At 37.1% G+C, this 17,024-nt stretch overlaps 1 protein-coding gene across 3 annotated transcripts in view; it reads right to left on the reverse strand.

Moving 5' to 3' along the window:
- The window catches only part of PCDH15 (protocadherin related 15), a 1,707,782-nt gene that overhangs the window by 1,682,065 nt on the left and 8,693 nt on the right, over positions 1–17,024 (reverse strand). The gene's annotated exons all lie outside the window — the stretch shown is intronic.

Genomic DNA, 17,024 nt, shown 5'->3' on the forward strand with positions numbered 1-17,024 from the left:
CAAGTGATTAGGATTTTCAAGATCTCACTGAAAATAATAGCCGTGAGAGTAAAAATCATATACAAATATACGTAAAGTATTTCAAATAGGAACATGACCTTTGTCAGTCTAGAAGCAGTCATGAAAAAGAATGTAAGAAGGAAAATATCTGCTGAGAATCCCTACAGCACAAGATATCTCTTATGTCTCCGCCCCAATCCCATCAGTGTGTCCTTCACACCCACTCTGCTCACTCAGGAGATGGAACACACAGCAGGCACTTCTTGGGCTCCTCTGCTGTGTAACTTGGGCTCATTCAGCCCATGGGAGGCACCAGCAGAAGGCCCCATAGGGAGAGGCATACCCATGTGGCTTTCCTATAGGATGGCATGTCCTTATATGAAACAAGCATGCAGCTTCTCAAATTACCTCATTTGATCATATCAGCTGTTCTCTACTAGGAATCTGAATGTGCTCCTGCAATATCTAGAAATTTAAATACTTTGTTCTCTGCAACTTTTATTTTATTTTATTATTATTTTTTTAGATTTTATTTATTTATTCGAGAGAAAGAGAGAGGGCATGAGCGGGGTTAGGGGCAGAGGGAGAGGGAGAAGCAGACTCCCCGCGGAGCAGGCGGAGCCCAACATAGAGCTGGATCCCAGGACCCTGAGATCATGACCTGGGCCAAGGACAGACATTTAACCAACTGAGCCACCCACATACCCCCGTTCTTCGCATTTTTAAAAAAAACTACTTTAGGAACTGACTTGATAAAGATTTACCAGAATATTTTTTGGAAATATCCTTAAAACAGTATCAACCCGATATATAATAGTTAGGTATCAAAGCTATTGTTTATCTACTTATATTTGCATTTCTTGTGTATGGCATGGATATCAAGACATATTTCATGCAACTTATAACAAAAGACATACATAAAATTGGTCCATTAAAGGAACACACATTTTCTAAAGGGGATTTTAAACATGTCAGTCAAATGCCTTAATATTTTTAGTACCCTTTCAGGAAGTAATACCACTTCTGAAAAGGTACACTAAAGAAATAGTATTGGGTGTGTGGTTAGATTTAGCTACAATAAAGATATTCAATATAACCATTCTTTAGGAGAGAATAATTAAAATCAATCTAAATGTCCAACTTTATCATCGCTAGCTATGGAATACTAAGGAAGAAAACCTATGCTTTCAAAATAAATTCTCAGTGGCCCCAAATACATGTTCACAATACACGAAGAGGAAACACAAGTATGTTCTTAAAGAAGATAGGATTTCTTCTTGAAAATGTATGTTAATATGAAAGTTATGACATTCAGGGAAACTAAAAAACAGTGTTAGGTAATATTTTCATTAAAATAAAACTCCTCTGTCTTGCAATTATTAACTGTTTTTTTTTTTTTTAACTTTTCCCACTGTTCATCTATACTGTATACACTGAACATGTATAATTTATGTATCAAGATAAAATCAGTAAGTTCAGCTCTTAAAATCAAAATGAAAAGCCACATAGAAGAGGAGAGGAGATAAAGATGAGTTTTGCTCTTCTTACCTGATGAAAGGAGTGCATGGTTTATAAAGAGAAACAATTTTCCCTCTGGTTCCAGCTCTAAGCTATAAAAGGAACTTATTGTGTAGATCTGGAAATAAGAGGTACTGAATACCTAACACATATTAAGATAAATCACTGTTTTAGCTTTTTTGACAAAATAGAAATATCACCTTATCACTTACTGTATCAACCACTGGAAAAGAAAATTTCAAAAAATTATTTAAAATTGAAGACTTCCATGACTTTGCTAAAACACTGAAAGCTATTATCCAAGATTAAGCAAAGAGCTTTCCAGGGACCTTTATACAGTGCCTACATCTACCTTATATGATGCAATTAGGACAATCTAAAAGATCCGGATGGCTGGATTGCCATTTGGAGACTATCATCATCATGCAGCTCAGTTTACGACAATTTTTGCTCATGTATTTAGTATTCGCTGGGAGAAATACATGCACATGAGATGTCAGATATGAGGATGACATAAATATCTTCAGAGTGCTTGTGTCCTAGTCTGAAGGACATATGTTAGGAGTCTGGAATTTCAAGTTGCTTCTTCTCTATTCTTGCCAAGTTCATGCCATTAAAGCTACTGCTGAAACTTATACAATATAAATACAAATAATAATGAAAAAAATGATTTGAAAATATGCTTCCTTAATATTATTATCATAAATAATACTAAACACTCTTAAAGAAAGGATTGCATGTGATGGTACGGTAAACCTCCTCACTGCTGAAATCATTAAGAGTCAATTCTAGATTTGTTAACATTTATTCAGGTAGGTGGCTAATCAAGTATGTTCTGCTTAGAGTTGTTCGATAGCAAATAAATAAGAATCAATTTAATTTTTTTAATTGAACTTAAATTCCAAAAAGGATGGAAGGATAAATGAGGCCATAAAATAAAATATAAATTAAAATATTTCAACTGAGAAAAAAGTTAAGCTATCTCAGACAATTTGGAGGGTGGGGTTGGCTAATACAATAGAAAACCTGCTAATTCTCATAGTCAATCAGGGACATAAATACTGTGCAGGCGTGACTGCAAGAAGCTGGGATTAATCAAAGCACACAGCATTTTCCATGCTGCAAAAATTACAATTGTAAACACTTCTTTCTACTCAATCAAATGTTATGTGGATAGTAAATGAGTTTGAATAAAATCTACTGTATCAAAGAGAATTTTTAGGGCGGACCTCAACTGTTGAAGAGGCCAGTTAATATCTCCCTTGTGGTGTACTTGACCCCCCTGGACTGGGGCCGTGACAAGAAAGGTCTTCTGCTGGACGGAATGGCCATGGTAGGGAGGTTATGAATACACTCCAACACTGGCTTCTGGAGCCTTCCTCAGATGGTGGCACAACTTCCAGATCTCCTGGGAACTCGTTCTTTCACTTAATAAAACAGTCTTGGCAATGGAATAATTGCATATGTCATCCATGGATTATTGATTTTTAGTCATTAAAATTCACTGAAATATATTGAACATGAAAATTATACAAATATAATTTTGTTACACTAGAGTATCTTTCAGAGCCTCCAGAATTTCTTTCTAACCATCAGCCAAGATCATATAATATTGAAAAGGTGGAACACATAGGCTCATTGTTCTGAAAGGCTTATTTTTTCTTTATAATTATCTTAAGATGATCTTTCTTCAAAAAAGTGTTAGTATATCTGATAAGTGAGAGTCTATTTACTTTACAGCAATACCTGTATTAACCAGCTTTATATGACCAACAACAGCTCCCAAATTTAAAACAGTGTACATCAAAACCCTATGTTTATACCTGGCCTCATTACAAACACTAAAGTTGTTCACAAATTTAAGTTCACAGAATAAACTGGAAACTTTTTTTAAAAGATTATTTATCTGAGAGAGAGAAAGGAAGGGAGAGAGAGCATGTGGGGTGGAGAAGGAGAGGGTGAGGGAGAAAGAGTCCCAAGCCAACTCCCTGCTGAGTGCTAAGCCCAATGAGGGGCTCAATCTCACAAGTTTAAGATCATGACCTGAGCTGAAACCAAGAGTTAGCACTTAACCAACTGCACCATGCAGGTGCCCCCAAAGTGGAAAACTTAAGATCATGATGAATAGGCCATATCCCAGACCAATTCACGCTGAATCTTTGGCCCTAGCACCCAAGCATCAGTACTTGTTTTAAATTCTGTAGGTATAACCACTGTTGAGAACCACTGCACAAAATAATAAATGCAACTCACGTGTAAGTAGATTAAAAAAATCATTGAGTTGATGCCGATGATTGTACAGATAGTAGCAAGCATGGCAACTCATCCATGTGCCAAGAGTTCATCTTAGAGCTGAGATTATAAAAGACCTGGAAACTGAGGTGTTTGTATCTACATTCTCCTGTAAATATCAGAGAATGCTGATATTCATCTTTATTTTGATTCTTTGGAATATAAATAAAAATTGTACATCTCATTTCAAAAATTCTAAAATTATTTTAAACATACAATTCTATTTTTGTTAGCTCCTGTCCATAAAATAAGTCTTCTGTTTTGAAGTAAGTAACTTCAGGATTTATACTCTAGTGTCCATTATAAAATTCTAATTCTAATAATAATGCTTTCACTGCTTACTACTAGATTGAAGTTGATCCTAACTGCATAATCAACAGCCATCTAGAGATGAAGGTGTAAGTACAGACACAGGAATTGAAAAATTTTAAGAACTGTTAAATTTAACTCCTGGTCAAACCTTACTCCAAAACTATGTTGGATGATTGTGATTAGAACATGTGTGATTAGAACTATGTGATGTGTTTGTTGGTTAGACCATCATGCAGAAATACCAAAACTAATAAATTTAGAAATCATGGAAGGAAAGTAATGTAACACTTTGGGGGCTATATGGAATTTTTTGAAAGCTTAAACCTACCAAAACATTCTGGCTTCCCTAATTTCATCCTGTTTATTTGTGTGTCTGTTTGTTTTAACAAAAAAATAAACCAATATCTTGAGAAATGTCTCAGGAAAATGGAATATTACACTCAGTCCCCAGGCCTCACTACACCTTAGAAAATAATGTGATGTACTACAAATAATCAAGTTTTAGTTCTATAGTGCTGTGGCTTAGTAATGCAGAGAAAGTCATTTAATGTATCATCCTCATTTTGAGCCTGCTTGAGACAGGGAAAATCAGGGGTGCCTGGGAGGCTCAGTTAGTTAAGCGTCTGCCTTTGGCTCAGGTCATGATCCCGGGGTCCTGGGATCAAGCCCTGCATTAGGCTCCCTCTGCCCCTTCTCCTGCTCATTCTCTCTCTCTCGCTCACCATCTCACAAATAAATAAAATACTAAAAAAAAAAAAAAAAAGACAGGAAAAATCATATCTACTCCACCTACCCCATAAGATTATTCTAAAATATAATAAGAGATAGAAAATCATCTTACAAAGTTGACAGTGTTGTTTAAAAAAATAAAGTATGATTACATCTGCTATTAATAGTAGCTTGTTAGTCCTCAATTAATATGCTCTATAATGCTCTCATAAGGTTTAGAGGAGTTTGTGTCCATTCACCAATTCAGGCCAGGAGAAAAATTGCCATTAAATTTAGGAACTTGAAAAATCACTTTATCTGAGATATCAACTTGAAGAAAATTCCCATGCAAGATGACACAAATTGCTTTTTAAATAATTTACCATTTTTTTCTAAATACGCTGGAAAACTTGAATTCAATCTTTCTAACAACTCTTAAATGCCATCATGAAAATGTTTACCAACTATTTCTTTCATTTATGTATGGGCATAGGTAAAGACAAGGGAAGTCACTTGGTTAGTCCATGAGTTTGTGGGAACAAAGCCTAGGTCTCATGAATTCCGGGCTAGCGAGCTTCCATGCAGATACACTACCCTTCTCCATTACTCTCAGCCCCTAACAAGAAAGAGGCTCATCCTGGGAGCTGTGATAAAATTGAGGCCAGCATGTTTTCATACATATTAATGGCAATTTCCCACCTCTCCTGAGGTCTGTGAGTAATGAGAGTACAAAGTTAGCTTCTTTTACCTTCTCCACAACCTCTTATTGTTTCAGTAAACTATGTAGGGGAATTTATAATGCCTTATATTGTGCTGTCTGCAAGGACTTCACAGAGGAATTACACACAGTTTCTCCCCACAGAGAGCTCTCAGTATATGAAAGGGACCAAGTGGGCAAAGAGAATATCAATAAAATGCAGAAGTACTATGAGAAAGTTGTGAACAGAATGACGGGACAACATATAAATAGTATAATGAATTCCATCTAATGATTAGGAAAGATTTCCCAAAAGAGATGACATGTAAACTGGATCTTTCAGGAAGAGAAACTTAATAAGAGAATTAGAAGAGGATTCTATGGAAACAGGGTGACTAAAGTTGCCTTCGCACATGTGATTTTGGTGGAAAGTCACAGGTTGAAGGAGAGACACAGATGGGAATAATGAGAGAGACCTGAGCTGGGAGAAGTAGGTTTGGACTAGATTATGCAGATTTATGTGCAAAACTAGGATTTTCATACATGTTGCAAATAATTAGAAGTCAATGAGGTTAATCAAGTGGGTTATAGCAGCAATGCCTAGAAAGATTAAATGAATAGACAGATGATTGACAGATCATGGCAATGTCATGAAGAACAGAACAGAAAAGTGTTAAGGACGTCAACAAGATGGCAGAGTAGGCAATACCAGCTATCTTTCCCTCACATAAAACTACAACTAGACAGCTATCTGTGACTGAAAGTAGCTCTGGGAAAGCTCAATAGTCCAGTTAGGAACATACAACAGCACAGCGGAACACAACATGAAGAATTACCCACGTTAAGGATTGCCAGGGACATCAGTTTAGCTGAGTTGTCTAGGGATGGCCAGGAGAAAAGAAGGGTGGAGGCTCTCAGTGTCAGCCATGCAGCAGATGCCACTGTGGTCCCTAGTGGCCTGCTCTGCAGGACCCTGGCAGGCCACCTATAGCTCTCACAATGGAGGATCCCGTAGAGTTCACTGGCACAGATGCCAGAAGCCTGCTCTGTAGGGAACATGAGCAGCTTTAGCAACTGAGGGAGCCAGCAGCCACTGCTGCCACTCATCCCCCAGAGAAAGGCTGCTACATCCCCCAAGAATGAGCTGCTGTTGCACTGCCCCAGGACCAGGGCTGCCACCCCAAGCCCCTTACATGTCCTAGACCCCAGAGCTGTACCTGTTTCATGTGCACCCATGCTTCCAAGCCCAGCTCTGTGGCTGCTCTGCACATAGCTGTGCTTCAGAATCTGGCCCCAAAGGTGCTCCACACCCACTCATGTCTCAGGCACTGGACCCACCACCTCAGGGAGCTACATAAGCCCAGACCTGCTGTCACTCCACAAGCACCCAGTCTCCAGAACCCAGGTCCGAGGCTGCCCCCTGGGCACATGCACAGCAGACATCAGTGTCCTCACCACTGTGAGGGTGCCTGTGAGCTGACCTGACGCCAAGGGGGGATCCCTTTGCCATGACAACTCTCCTGGGAGAAAAAGATCAGAAAGTTCCCAGCAGCCATCACTGCTGAAGACCCAACAGCCCTCAACAAAACTGTAGATACACACAGCCTTGGCCCTGAGGATCCCTGCAAGCTTCACTGATGCTGACTTCGGCTGACTGAGCTACATGGACACTGTGTGGCTGGCCCTTTCCTGCAGTAGTCATCACCACACTCTACCCAGATGGTACCCTCACACCCACCCACAGGTAAAAGTGTATCCCCACTGAAACCAGTCCATAAAGTCAGGAATCCATCAAATATGCAGACACCAACACAAGGCTCTAAGAAACATGAAAAATCAAGGAAACATGACACTACCAAACAAACACAATAATTCTGCAATAACCAACCACAAAGAAATGGAGATCTATAAATTACCAGACAAAAAAAATAAATCAGAATAACTGTTTTAAAGGAAGCTTAGCAACCTACAACTAAATGAAATCAGGAAAACAGTACATGAAAAAAGGAGACATTTAAGAGAGGTAGAGAAATAATAAAAATAAATTAGCAGAAATTCTACAGCTGAAGAATACAATGAATGAAATGAAAAAAAAAAAAAAAAAAGCAATAAAGAGCATCAGTAACACACCTGAATGATCAGAAGAAAGTATCTGTGAACTTAAAGATAAGTCACTTGAAATTATCCAAAGGAGAAAAATGGAAAAAAAAAAAAAGAAGAAGAAGAAGAGTGTAGAAAGGCTATGAGAATTATGGGACATCATCAAGCGTAACAATATTCACATTGTTGGAGGCCCACGGTGAATAGAGAGAGAAAGAAAGGGGCAGAAAGCATATTTAAAGAAATAATGGCTGAAAACTACTCAAATCTGGGAGAAATATGGACATGTAGGTACTCAGTACTCAAAATTCACAGGTCCCAATACAGATTCAACTCAAAGAGAACTTTATCTCCCACCCCCCACCCCAAAAAGAGAACTTCACCCAGGCACATTATAATAAAACTGTCAAAAATCAAAGACCAAGAGAGAATTTTGAAAGCAAAACCAAACCAAAACAAATAAACAAAAGCCTCATTTCTTACAATGATACTCCCATAATGTTATCAACATATTTCTTAACAAAAACTTTGCAATCAAGACAGAATGGAATGATACATTCAAAGCGTTAAAAGAAAAAAACTGCCAAACAACAATATTTTACTTGGGAAATCTCTCCTTCAGAAATGGAGAGATAAAAACTTTCTGAGACAAGCAAAAGATGAGGGAGTTTATTACACTACACCTGCCTTACAAGAAATGATAAAAGTAGGTCTTTAGAAGGAAATGAAAGGATGCTAATTAATAACATGAAACATTTGAAAGTATAAAACTCTTTGGTAAAGGAAGGTATATATTCAAATTCAGAATATCTGTGTCCTATAATGGTGGTATATAAATCACATCAGTCTAGTAAAAAGGTTAATGACTAAAGTATGAAAAGTATATACCAACAATAATTTTAATGGACATACATTACAAAAAGACATAAATTGTGACATCAAAAACATAAAATATGGGGGAATGAATAAAAGGATAGTTTTTGTATATGACTGAAGTTAAGCTATTTGCTAAGAATGCTAGTATAAAATGTTTTATATAAGCCACCTGGTAACCACAAAGCGAAAACCTATGGTAGATACACAAAAGAAAAAGAAATCAAATCATACCACCATGGGAAATCATCAAATCAGAAAAGACAGCAAAAGAGGAAGAAAAGAATAAAAGAGCTACAAAATAGCCAGAAAACAATTAACAAGGTGACAATAGTAAGTCCTTACTTATCAGTAATTACTTTAAATGAAAATGAATTAATGTGTCTATTTAAAAGACACAGAATGGATGGACGCATAACAAAAAACAAGACCCAACTCTACGCTGCCTCTAGAGAATCACTTCCAGCTTTAAAGACACACGAATGCCGAAAGAGAAAGAATGGAAAAGATATTCTGTGGAAATGGAAACCAAAAGAGAGCACGGGGAGCTATATTTCTCCCAGACAAAATACACTTTAAGTCAAAACCTGTTCTGAAAGACAAAAAGGTCACAATATAATGATAAAGGAGTCAATTCATACAGAGACTATAACAATCATAAATATATAAACACCTAACATCAGAAGCCCTAACATATTAAGCATATGCTAACAGATCTGAAGGCAGAAAGAGACAGCAATGCAATGACAGTACTGAAATTCAATACCCCACTTTCAAAGCAGGGAGCTCATCCAGACAGAAAATCAATACGGAAATACTGCATTTGAACTGCAGTTTAGACTAAATGGACCAAACGGACACATACAGAACGTTCCATCCAACAGCAACAGAACACACGTTCTTCCAATGTGCACATGGGGCATTCTCCAGTATACATCACATGTTAGTTCAAAAAAAGTCTTCACAAATTTAGGAAGATTAAAATCACATCAAGCAACTTTTCCAACCTCAAGGGTATGAAATTAGAACTCAATAATATGAGAAAATCTGGAAAACTAGCAAATACGTGGAAATTAAATAACACTCTTGATTAATCAAAGAGGAAACAGAAAAATATCTTGAGACAGATGAGAACAAAATCAACACACCGAAATGTGTGAGATGAAGCAAAAGCAGTTTTAAGAGGGAAGTTCATAGCAGCAAACGTCTAAAGAAAAAGGAAAGACCTCAAATAAACAGCCTAACTTTTCACTTCAAAGAACTAGAAAAAGGAGAACAAACCAAGATCAAAATTAGCAGAAGGAAAACAATAACAAAGATCATGGCAGAAAAATTAAATGAAATAGAGACTAGAAAAATAGAAAAGATCAATGAAATTGAGAACTTCTTGAAAAGATAATAAGATTGGCAAACCTTTAGTTAAATTAAGGGGAAAAAAAAACTAAAATAAAGCCAAAATTGAAGGAGATGTAAAACTGATATCACAGACAAAGGATTTTAAGAGACTACTGTAAATAGTTACATACCAACAAACTGGATAACTGAGAAGAAATGGATAAATTCCCAGAAATATAGAACCTACTAAGATTGAATCATGAAGAAATAGAAAATGTGAATATACCTACGAATAGTATGAATCAGTAATCAAAAGTCTCCCAACGAAAAAGGCCCAGGACCAGATGGCTTCATTGGTGAACTCCACCAAACGCTTAAACAAGAACTGACGTCAATCGGGGAACATTCCCAAACTCCAGTGAACATGGGAGTGCAGACACCTCTGTGAGATCTTGACTCCTGGAGTCAAGAAACGGTTCCATTCTCACCAACTCATTTCCTGTCTTTCTAGGCTAGTTAAAAATCAGATTACTTTTCACATGAGTGTATTTAAAACTATAGATATTCATAACTAATATATATATATATCATAACTAATATATATATATATATATATATATTATGCGTGTTAAGTTGCCCAGATATTTTGTATATATTTATATATAATACACACACAATACTTGGCTAGCTCTCTTTTCTGAACTTATGTTCATTTCCAAATTCTTCCTAATAAGCTATTCTAGAAGGTAAAAATTAAATCTTACCTGATTGTGAATAGGGGCAATTCTCATATATGCAAAAGAGGGGAGGAAGATTTTGCACTTTTTCAGATGACCCCAACCAATCTAAATTTACTGCACTATATAAAAAGGACACTACACCAGATTTCAAGAGATGTGGTTCTCAATGGCAGCTCCGGGATTACTGCATGAATATGGGTTTACAGCGTGCTTTCAACCTCGGTCTTTACGTCTATAAGTAGGCGTAATCATACCTGCCCTAACATCCTCACAGCTGTCCTAATGATCATGTGGGGCAATATGCGGAAAGTGCTTTGTAATCTGTAAAATTTTGCTAGGTATCATTGAAAGTTGTACCCACTGCCCTGACCTTTATATCTCCATGTATACCTAACCATTGGAATCCTATGTCTAAATGAAAAGCATCTTCTATTATATGTATGTGTGTGTGTGTGTATATCATCACATATTTAAGCCAGATGTTCACTGTCCATACATAACATGGATGATGCAAGATTAATAACTTATGAAAACTCTTTAGACATTTAATCATGCTATCTCTACTTAACAGTATGACAGTATGCTTGTGCCCAAGCATATGTATGATATAGTAAATAATTCATGAAATGAACTCACACTTTGCACTGTAAATAATCTTGCTATTCTGCACAGAGGTTTCATGTGTAGAACTGCTCTGTAAAACTAAGACTTGGAAAATAAACATCAATCATACTCCGTTAACTGATACAGAAGCAAGCAGGAATGGTTCTGTAAACAATATTTAAGCTGTCATAATAAGGTGCAAAAAATTCAAATTCTCTTTAAATAATAGGCAAAATAGGATATGCTCTTCAAACATCATGCACTTGATAGTGAAAACCTCTGGAGATATCTCTCAGGTAATTATAACACCAAACACAAACAAGCAAGCAAAATTCCTGGTTGGAACTTATCACTTGGGAGATTCCATGGCAGACTCCACATCAAGGGGAAGTGTGAACTCTGAAATAAACGTTGGAAGACCAAATAGTCAATATCAGGGACTCCCCAAAACTGAAGGAAAAGCCGTTCAAATGCGTTTCACAAAACTACGTTTTCCTTTTTTTAATTTAATTTTATTATGGTATGTTAATCACCATGCATTACATCATTAGTTTTTGATGTAGTGTTCCATGATTCAGTTTGCATATAACACCCAGTGCTCCATTCAGTACGTGCCCTCTTTAATACCCATCACCAGGCTAAAACCACGTTTTCAAACTGACTTTAATTTATTCAGAAGAGGTCTATTAACACTTGTTCTTTTTAAAAGGAAACTTCTTAATTAGAACTAAATCATTCCTTATTCTCTGGGATACAGGTTTTCTGCCCTGAGTTTGCATGTGACTATTCACATGTGCAGCTGACTGCCAGGACAAAAAGCTATTCTACTGGCTGAGCTTGGCTTTAACTCACTGGCTTTTATCTCCTTTAACTTCCAATATCGGGTACAGATGGTCTTAAAGCTGGGGAAACAGCATTCTGGGAGGTGGTGAGGGATAAGTACAAGTCATTTTGAGTTGCTGAAGCTTTCATTAAATACGGCAAGCTCTTTCAAATCTGAAAGCTATGTAAATGGAGGGCTAAGACTTTTCTGTTGGTTTTACTTAAGAGCATAAAGGTTCTGTTCAGAATCCAGCAGCCAACCTCCTGAATGGTGTGATTAGACATTTATTTTGACAGTGCTCAGTGACAGCTCAATTATGCCCCCAGAGTCAGCCTTGCCCATCATCAGAATGTCTAATGATCTGAGTGTTTATGGGGTAACAACAACCCACATACTCAACAGTTTGCCAGAATTCTGTCACTACGACATCTAAATGGAGCATTTCGGTGTTTGTCTAATGTACCTAAATCTAACATGGAATTTTAGCTGAAAGAAGTGAAACTATTCCTAAGCACTTCACACAAGTTACCAGAAGAGAAGATATTCTTGAATAATAAAATGCCTATTTGTAGAATCAAAGAATGTCAGTGTTAGAAGGAACATGTTAGGTCATTTAAGTCAGTCTTTGCATTGTTTCAGTTTGGAACTGAAATTCAGAAATTTTATAGGGCTTATCCAAGATTAGACAGATGATAAAAGACAAGCCTGAGCCAAGAATACAAAGCTCTTAATTCAGGTGTTTTTTGTTTTTTTTTTTTTTAATTTCTCTCATGCCAAAGTATTTCCTGGAAACTAAAATTAAATATAGTATGTCCAAAAGAACACATCCCCCCAAGATAGGAATTTGGGGGTACTGCTGCATATAACCTTATATTGCTTAATCAGCTGTATATGACATTATCAGAAGAAGAAAAGCAGATATTCTAAAACCTTCAAAACACGGGAGTTTGATTTAAGGTGAATGACATATACACAAGGGTCTTTGTTAAATTCCTGAAACTAAAATCTGTCAAACTAGCAAAAGGTAAGTTATGTTCTAGGCTCTAGTACTGTATACAAAATGGCAGAACTGTGTCAATGAAAAATATTAAAAACAAAGTCAGAAATCTTGGTGTCTCATCCATGTCTCTACAACTCATGGTAATTCACTTAAACTCTTGGAGCATTGCTTTAAATAAATCTGCTTGGTTCCCCTTTGATTTTATTGAATTCAAGTGTTCCCACTTTATACTTTAAAACAACCACCTAAAGTTCATTATCAAATAAGCTATGGAACAATGCTCTCAAACTATCATGTCACAGTAATCTCTCTCTGTGGGGAAAGTGGAGATTCTCCAACACGGATCTATTCCCAAAACAGAGTTCTCTTGGAATCCCCAGATGGGTCTTGGTAATCCGTGACAAGTGTTGCCTCGGGTGACCTAGCCTCCTTCTGTCTTGAGCTCCAGGTAAAGCTGGTCCATGGCTCATTACCTACATCCTCTGAAGGGAGGGGTGGCACCGCAGACTTTCTCTGTCCGCCACCTCACCATACAGGGGTCCCAGGCTCCCGTGAACTCTCTCACCAGAGTGTGTGGGCACCACAGAGGTAGCGCCAACAAAAAGCTTAACTGGGACATATACTACTTTCATACTTTGGAACATGTGAATCAGTAATTCAACTCTCAAACAGGTAGGCTCTATATTAAACAATACCCTTCCTCCCTTTTATCCAAAGGGTTTGGTAGAAAGCAAAATCTAACACACATGATATATATAAGGATAATTATTTGTGATAATTGTGACAATGATCTTTATTTCTCCCCCTGCTTTTCCGAACTTGCAGACGGTCTGCAAACTAAGTATCTGGATGAGTGTAACAGTTCCTATTCTAAGTCCCTAGCATTATTCTTCCCTATCCTCTAGAAGGTCCTACTCAAGTAGCTCCAAGCAGAATAGAAAAGACATGCATTATTCAAAAGACAAATGTTAACGCAGATTTCAATTATTAAATGTATTTCCTGCCCATTATTGATATAAGTGATATGTAATCGGCACATGCTATGTATTTTTTATTCCAATAGGAAAATTAAAAAAAAGAAAATTAATTTTTAAAGTTTTTTTAATTATTGAAGTTTTATTTTAAATTTCGAAATGCCAAAAGTGCACTATTTAACAGTCAAGGGGTGTATAGTAAACTCCTCTCTGAGTAGGTATTACTTAAAATAGGGATGTGTGTTTTCCTAAACTCATTTTAGAATACAGACCCAGCAGAAAAAGGGAGCCGTTCTTTGTAGGGATCGTAATGAATTCAAACATATTCATTAATTTTATAGCAGCTCTTGGTTTCACAGAGAAACAAAAAAAGGTCTATCATCTTATTGGAAAGAACACCCAGTAGCTTTCTTGATACTTGGTGAGAAGGAATTTTTCTCCTGTTTTAAATGCATGGGTGATAAAGCAAGACTTAGAAATATTTTTGTTAAGACAGCTTCATTCTAATATATCTTCTATAACAGAAATGACCTATACTAAAATAATTCAAAATACCCTTTCTTCTGAAGGTGATTTCCACATAAAATTTGAACACAATTTTAAATAGCCATTACTAGGATATGAATGTGAATGACCTTTGAAGGAATAATATTTTCTGCTGATGTTAAAATTTGCTAATATGTATTTTGGTAAAAGTTGTTTGGTCATTGTTCTTGTATGATCAACCTCAAACCATCAGTGTTTAAATAAACCAAAGTGCTCAATCTATTTCTAACAATCATCCTGGGGGAATTCTATAGCTTTTTGTCAAGTTTGACTTAATAAGGAGTACTATATTAGTCATACCAAGTTAGTGTGACATCCAAGGTTATCTTGGTAGGAGGGTGACATAATGCCCATTAATAAGAGCTGACGAAAATACACAAGATGTCTTATACAAATAAAAGCAGAGCGTGCCTTTTAAAAGAAGATGATGGAGTGTAAGTCCAATGTCGGTGGTGACAGATGGAATATGGAGAAGCATGCCCCACGGAGCCCTATCTCCTACCCTGCAGCAAAGCTGCCCTACTATTTCTGAATCTTCCATATTTTCAAAAGAAGAAGAAATTCCAAAAATCTTCAACATACAAGTATCGACAACAAAGCCAACTTTTAAAGAAACTGTGAACAATAACCAAAAAATCCATCATTGGATCTAATTCAGCCGGATACCAGGTTGTGACATCAGATCATGGAACTGCATAATGTTGGTGTGACAGAAAAATATTGTCATAAAAGTGTTCATAGTACTCTCTCTCAAATAAATAAAATATTTTAAAAAATAAATAAAAATAAAATGTTCATAGTAAATTTATAAATCACAAAAGTAGTCTATTTTATTTAAAAGAAAAATGAGCTTGAGGTGCCTGAATGGCTCGCTTGATTATGCTACGGACTCTTGATTTCGGCTCAGGTCATGATCTCAGGGTGGTGAGATACAGCGCCCTCGCTAGATGTGGAGCCTGCCTGGGATTCCCTCTCTCCCTCTCCCCTCCACCCCCACCACCGTTCCCCACACCAGCTCACTTGCATGCATGTGCATGTGCTCTCTCTAAAAATACAATCAAATAAAATAAATAAAAATAAAGGAAAAATGAGCTTGACAAAGAATTATAGGCCACTAGAAATGAGCAAGTATATCTTTCAATGGTAGGATTGGTGACATATTTTTTCCTTCCTCCTTACTATTCCTAAGAGTGTCCAAAGAGCAAAAACAAATGAACATTATTGGGATTGGGATGTATTATTCTGAAAGTGGGAGTGGGAGGAGGGAAAGGAACACTCTGAGTGATATCGAACTTTGTACTGAGAAGTCAGGTGTATTGTAGCAAAATCCCACCCAGGAGTAGCGAGTGGGCAAGCAAGAAAACCGTCTTGGAGCCTGGGAAGGTGACCCAGGGAGCATGGCGGGGATCCATGAGGACACTGTGTGCTGAGGCAGCATGGGATGGAGAGCCCTACCTAACCAAGCCCTCATGCTAGAACTACAGGGAGGTCACAGGATCCCAGAAGGGCAGGACAGCTGGTGCCTACACTGGGGAGGTCGTACAAGGGAGAGAGGACTCTGGGAATACACAGGACAATTTGCAAGCAGGAACCCAATGGAATATATCCCACAAAGATCACTGTCCGGGATGCACCTCTCATTCTTTTTCTTTGCAAACAGGGGTGTTTATTCTATTTATTCATTTGTCCCTATTTCCTATTATACATTGAATGTGACGTAGAGCAGATAGATTTTGTTTGTAAGTTCTAGATCAAGAGGAGACCCCACGTAGAGACTTACACTACAGAAAACTCATATCACTTATACTTCTGTAATAAAAGGGTATACTCACGACAATTACTGCAAGCAACAAAAGACTCTAAAGCAATAGGTAATGTGTTCATGAAAGCCCAATAAGGTACCCATATTTTTGCTGTTGAGAAATACAAAAAAGCAAATTACTAATCCATAGATGAATGAGGGCCAGCGGAATTACATCATCAAACATCTAGCTGACATAATCAGTCCCGCGACCAGGCAACCCGCTGCCCTTACAATCTCTCTCTAACAATCAGTGCACATAGATTCAGAGAAGTGGTATTGATCTCACATTGTTTTAGAGGGAAATCATCTAATAACTTCTCTGGTGCTCTGCCTTTTAATTTTTATCCTCCTAATTATCTGATAATGACCATTTAAATTGGGAAAGCTCTGATTACATTGCATCCTTCAGTTCAGCATGGCGGTGGGTAAGAATCTGTGGCCCAACATCCAAGGCTGAAGACTTCACCAGAGACACAAATCTTTCTCGCAGAGTCATCAGCTTTTAGAACTGAACACAATTCTAAGACTTTGTTTTCCTTCTCAACTTTTAAGTTAATTCTATTCTAACTTTTAATCGATGCTACTGAGTAGTAAAGAAGCCTGAAGGCCAATGTTTTGTTCTGAAAAACAAATGAACAAAGAAAGACATGTAACTCTAATGAAATCAGGGTAGAATACACAGTCCTTATTTAAAAAAAA

This window comes from Halichoerus grypus, chromosome 7, assembly GCF_964656455.1.
Source record: "Halichoerus grypus chromosome 7, mHalGry1.hap1.1, whole genome shotgun sequence".
Classification (NCBI taxonomy): Eukaryota; Metazoa; Chordata; class Mammalia; order Carnivora; family Phocidae; genus Halichoerus; species Halichoerus grypus.